This window comes from Primulina huaijiensis, chromosome 11 (assembly GCF_012295235.1).
Source record: "Primulina huaijiensis isolate GDHJ02 chromosome 11, ASM1229523v2, whole genome shotgun sequence".
In the NCBI taxonomy this organism is placed as follows: Eukaryota; Viridiplantae; Streptophyta; class Magnoliopsida; order Lamiales; family Gesneriaceae; genus Primulina; species Primulina huaijiensis.
The window spans coordinates 2,583,673-2,589,672 of NC_133316.1; positions in this window are offsets into that span (position 1 = coordinate 2,583,673).

The following is a 6,000-nucleotide window of genomic DNA, read 5'->3' on the forward strand; positions in this document are numbered from 1 at the left end:
CATTATTCAACTCAAATGTGAACCAAACAAAAAGCAGCACAATTCGTTTCCCACAAACAATTCGACGCCTTTTCAATTATCAATACCCACAAATTTTATGTCCACGCGGGCTTCACACATCGCCCATTTCATTTTTTTCTCCGTCATCATCATTCACACTCTTTGTTGTTTTTTTTTTTATTATTTACACATACATACACATATATATTACCGGGTCATGATATACATGATGTGCGTGGTCTATAAAAAAAATGAAGATGTAGTAGTTTTTTTTAAAAAAAATGTAAAGTGAAAGTTATCGAGTTTCTAAATTAAAATGATATTTGAGAGTATATGATGAAAGAGTAAGTCTCATGTGAAACGGTCTCACGAATTTTTATCTGTGAGACGGGTCAACCTTACCGATATTCACAATAAAAAGTAATACTCTTAGCATAAAAAGTAATACTTTTTCATGAATGACTCAAATAAGAGATTCGACTCACGAAATTGATCCGTAAAACCGTCTAACAAGAGTTTTTGTGATGATGAAAAGACAAATGTTGAATATGAAAGTCTGATAGTTAATTGTGTATTTTCGAAATCATAAAAAGTATTCACCAAAATACCAGAAATAGTTATTTTGTGGGGTTTAACTTTAATTAATAGTATAGACACGTGTGAGTCAATATTTTTTATTCCAATTTTTTATTAGATTATTTCAATTTTATATGTATATTTGGACAATACAACATATTCAAGTATTATCCGAAACATCCCAAGCTATTTAGTGCCGAAGGAGATTTTTCCTCATCATTTTCAACGGGATGTTGCGATACACACCACATATTCTCGAGTTTGAAAATTTGCGAGGTGACAAGGAACATGGTTTGCGATTTGGACGAGTTATCTCATGTCACATATATATGTTCGCTGGATTTGTCGACACGGTTTATATTTATAATCAAAATTAATATTTTTTTTTGCATAAAAAGTAATATTTTTTCATGAGTTGGATTGGGTATGATATTCGTCTAAAAAAATTGACCCGTAAAACAGTCTCATAAATATTTCAGTGATCAAACATGATCTTTACTTTAAAGCCGATCGAGTGAATCGGGTAATCCATTAAAAACAATCAAATTAATCATTTACTCAAGTCTTCATACTCTAAGAATAACTTGTAAAAGCTATTCCAATGTATAAAATATTGCAAGAAACTAGATATTAGGTACTTTAGAGTTGGAGGGAACTTATTCGGTGTTGGCTATTATCTCATCATAATTTTTTTCGTTTGAGTTGTGACATGAGATCAGCAGTCGTGCTTAATAATATTTTGTTAATTGGGTCAAAATAACAAATTTAAGGGAATTGGGTCAATTTAATCCTAATATTTTGTTTTATATCCCACTTCAAATTGGACTTTTTTTTTTTTACGACTTTCTCGAGTGAAATTTCGTGCAAGATATTTGTTCAATCTTGCCAACGGCCAAACCCTATATTAATGGATTCTGCCTAAATGTATTTCTTGAATAATTTTCACCGACCAAACATATTATTTGTATTTAGTGGTATTGAGCTGAAGAATCATTTCGCATATTATTTTATTTTAATATGATCTTTAGTTTTCCTTATGTTTATACACAAAAACTAATGTGAGACGGTTTCACAGGTCAATTTTGTGAAACAGATATTTTATATGGATCATCCACGAAAAGTATTACTTTTTATAACAAATATATTAATTTTTATTGTAAAAATGGACATGAATTATCCGTATCACAAATAAAGATACGTGAGACCGTCTTATGAAAAACCTACTCATGTTTACAACGTGGAATTGAGTTATTTATCAAACAAATAATTTAGTGGTATCAAAGAATATACCATTATTTAGATTTTTAAAAAAATCGTGGAATTTCTTAATTTTTTTTATTTTTCAAAACGATCTTAGACACACTGAAAAAAGTAAAACAAAATTAAAAATTAATAAGGTTATACTTCAAATTCATGACCAAACAAATTTCATTTTCTAAAACTTTTCCAAGCACAGAAGGTTGACGTCTATTTGTTCATTTTGTCCAAAATGGCCACCACCTGTAGTCAACACTTTATGTTTAATAAAGTTTCGTTTAAAAACCTATGATATAGGTACAGTAATAGTCTTCAAACTAATGTGACACGTCACATCACGTCGATGTCGTGTTGAGTTTTAATTCGATATTTTTAAAACGTTTGAAATTTAATAATTTCTTTTTACGTGTTGAGTTTTAATTCGATATTTTTAAAACGTTTGAAATTTAATAATTTCTTTTTACGTGTTGAGTTTTAATTCGATATTTTTAAAACGTTTGAAATTTAATAATTTTTTTTTAAAAAAAATTATTATTTTTTATTTCAATTATAGATCAGATCGACCTGTCTGACAAATATAGATTCGTGAGATCGTCTCACAAAAAACTTGATCTTTATGCTTTTAGCTAAGTGTCTTCATAACGATCATTTCAAAGTATTTTATTTTGTTTAACATCTTGTGTTAGAACATTTAAGTTTTGGTGATTTAACAAGCCTGCTGATCCAATGGATAATTATAGAGCCTAACTAAATAGAATTCAAGAAGAAAACTGAATATTCACGAGCAAATGTTTTCTACGTTAATCAAAGTGCAAATGAATACCTAGCCAAACTCATAATTCATTATTCAAAGACAAAAAAAGATACTGATAGCCAAATTGATAAAAGGACAACTGATGGAGCCAAAATAATAGCAGTTTACTTCAGACGATCAGTTAGCCCAAATCCAAATATTATATGAAGTTTATCAGTTTACACAGTGATTAAGGATCGGAGTCCAACTGAATTATCACATAAAGTTTTCTGTACTAACAGACACTGATTCCCAACAAAATTTCAGAATCCATGCGCACTATCAAAATTATACAAGCTGTCAGAAAAGACGATGATATGACAACAATAACATCTATATTTGGAAATAGATACAAGATTAAAAAAGATTATTGTTGCAGGAAAATTCAATAAATAGATCAGTTAGACAATTTTTTGAATTTCTCAGGATCTCTCTGAAAATTTCATCTACGCAATTAAAGTTTCATGTGCCCAATTATTTTTAAGAGCGAAACTGATCACAAAAAACACATTCTAATAAGTTATAATACGATCAATTGAGGATCAATTTGTGCTTAGATTTTCTTTATGAAATACCTGTAATTGGGAGTAAGAAATCTTACTTCTCATTTGGTTAAGAGTGAAGTATACTAAAAGTTTCAGTCAGTAAGTGATAAATCCTACTGAAGTGGATGATTTCAAACTGTTTATAATTATCAAAGTCTTTTAGTATAATCCTTCTACAAGCAAGAATGGGTCAACATAGGAGTATTGATGTCTCCGAACATCCAGAAACAAATTCATACAATTTACGTTTCAGTCTATCTATTTTTCTTTTCGTTTGATAGCCCAATTTTTTTTTATAAGTCGTTTCGTGTTCAAATAGTTTCAGTCGGTCTTTTTCCGTCACGTTCTCACTGCTGACTTACTGAGAACTCAACTGACAAGAATTTCATTTCATTATTACTAAACCAACCAAAATATTTGTAAATTTAGTTGAGATTATTTATTCACCCCCTCTAAATCAATATTCGATTATAACAAGTGGTATCAAAGCGATGTTAATTCTTGTCTCTAAACATTATTCAATCAAATGGCTTCATTTAGAAAAATCCATATGTTCTCTAAAGAAGATTTTGATAACTGGAATATTAGAATGCATGCTCATTTAACTGCACAAGATGATGACAAGTGGTTTGTCATCACGGATGAACCAATGAAGATTATGAAAGCAAATATTGTCTTCGCCGGCAGTGATAGTGCTTCGCAAATAATCGAAAAGCCAGAATGGAGTAGACCATTGAAAACAAAAATAAAGCTAATATAGACAATGTGGATAAGGATAGTTTTATTTATTTTTTTTACAAGAAACTAGACAATATATTCAGCAAGATGATCAATATATATGTGTTTTACTGCCGAGGTTACAAAGGGCTTCAAACTCCTCGGACTTCACAAATTCGGCTTTCTTGCTTGTCCAAAGGGCCTCCTCCTCTTGTTGTTGGCTCGGTAATTGGCTTTCTAAAGACAAATTATCCTAAGTTAGCTGGACTCTCTACTCGGCCCTCTATACGGGGCCCCTCTAGCTTGTCCACTGATAAGAACAAAAAGTATTTTTGTTTTAGTTCATTTTTACGTCGTTTTGTGCTTATTTTGCGTGTTTGCATCCTAGTTTTGTGATTATCCATTGAATTACTTTTTTTCATGTAGTGTTGATGAAAATGCCAAAAAAAATAAGATAATTAGTAGAAAATTCAACGAATGGATGCCAAGCAATCGAAGTCCATGAAAAGTGTTGGAAAAGTTGGAGGAAGAATAGTCAAAGTTGAGGAAAAAACCCTAGGAAGAGTCCAGTTGGACATGCATCGGCATAGGAATGAAGAAAAAAAGAAGACAACATTTATGTGAAACCCACGCGATCACTCACTCCTGAGTGAGTAAGCCTGCAGTACGCGAAATATGGAAAAGATCAGATTTTTGGATCCTATCATTTTTAATTTTATTTTTTCCTTATGACTCTATCTCTATATGTTTAAAAAACTTTTGGGAGAGAAGATATAAATAAAAAATTCCAAGAATAATAAAATCATTTTTTGGACTACCAAACATTGGTGGCTACAGTTTGAGAGGAAGAAAAACACTTCAAGCAAGATACACGTCATTCACTCTGTGATCTTTCAATTTTTCTCTATTTGAATATTATTTTCATGGATTTAAATATCGATTTATTTCTTTGTTTTGAATTTAATGAGTAAATTTTTATTTTTTTTTACTGAGGTCACGATACGAGACTATGTTTGATATTTGGTTTTGATTCAACGAACTTATTTATTTATTGCATCTAATTATTGATTTATATTTGTATATAGTAGCATGTGAATAATCTTGCCAATCGTTTGCATATTTGTTGCTTGCTCTCAAACCGAAAGGCTAGAGATTGAAGTTTAGCTTCACAATATCAATCAACACATGGTTAAACTTACTAGAAATAATATTCGATTTTAGTGTGCGGTTTTAATTAGGTGACAATTGAGATTCCATAAATCTTATTGCATTTTTGTTTAATTAAATTCAAATATAAATATTTTTACTATTGAATAAAAATAGATTTATTGATTCTAAAAATAGATTAATAAATAATTTAAAGAATTTTTCCGTAATTACGCAAGACTTTGAATAAGTGATTGAGTTAGAAGGCGTGTCATATAGTTGAGTCAGATACCGTTGTTTGCTTTTGTCATTTTGCTTGAATTTGATTTATTCCCCGATTAATCTCTATCATCTAAATTGATTTTTTTTATATTTCATTAGAAGTTTAGTACAATTAAAATATTATTATGATAATCTCAATCGTCCACTTTAATTGATTTGTCAAGATTAAGTTTAATAATAAATATCATGTTAATTAAATATATGTCCCCGTTGGAAAGAATCATACTCTAAATCCGATTTATTACAATATGACCTAGCGCGCTTGCTAATTCCAACCGATTTCAATGGTCAGCACTAAAGTGGCCTTCTACGTAGCTTCTCGGACCTCCAGAGCTTGGAGCTGCTCCATAAGCTCGGAATGCCTTGCCCAGATATCATCCAGGCCTCTTTGGTGGGACTGAAAGCGAGCGCGAGCGCGAGCGCGAGCCTCGATAGCTCAGAAAGTGTGCTCCCCGGCATGAATTTCCCCTCCACGGGAAAACAATGTTATGATACAAATTCGGAGATATGAAAGGAAATAATGAAAGTTGAAGCAGTTCTTACCCAGAGGAAACCAATGGCTATTTTCATCCAGCTGTTGATCAAATAGTTCTTGAACCCTCTAAAGGCATTCAAGATCAGTTTCTACATCAACCGAGGGCATCTCCTCAACTTCAACGACAGACCTCTTCTCAACAGCTAGAG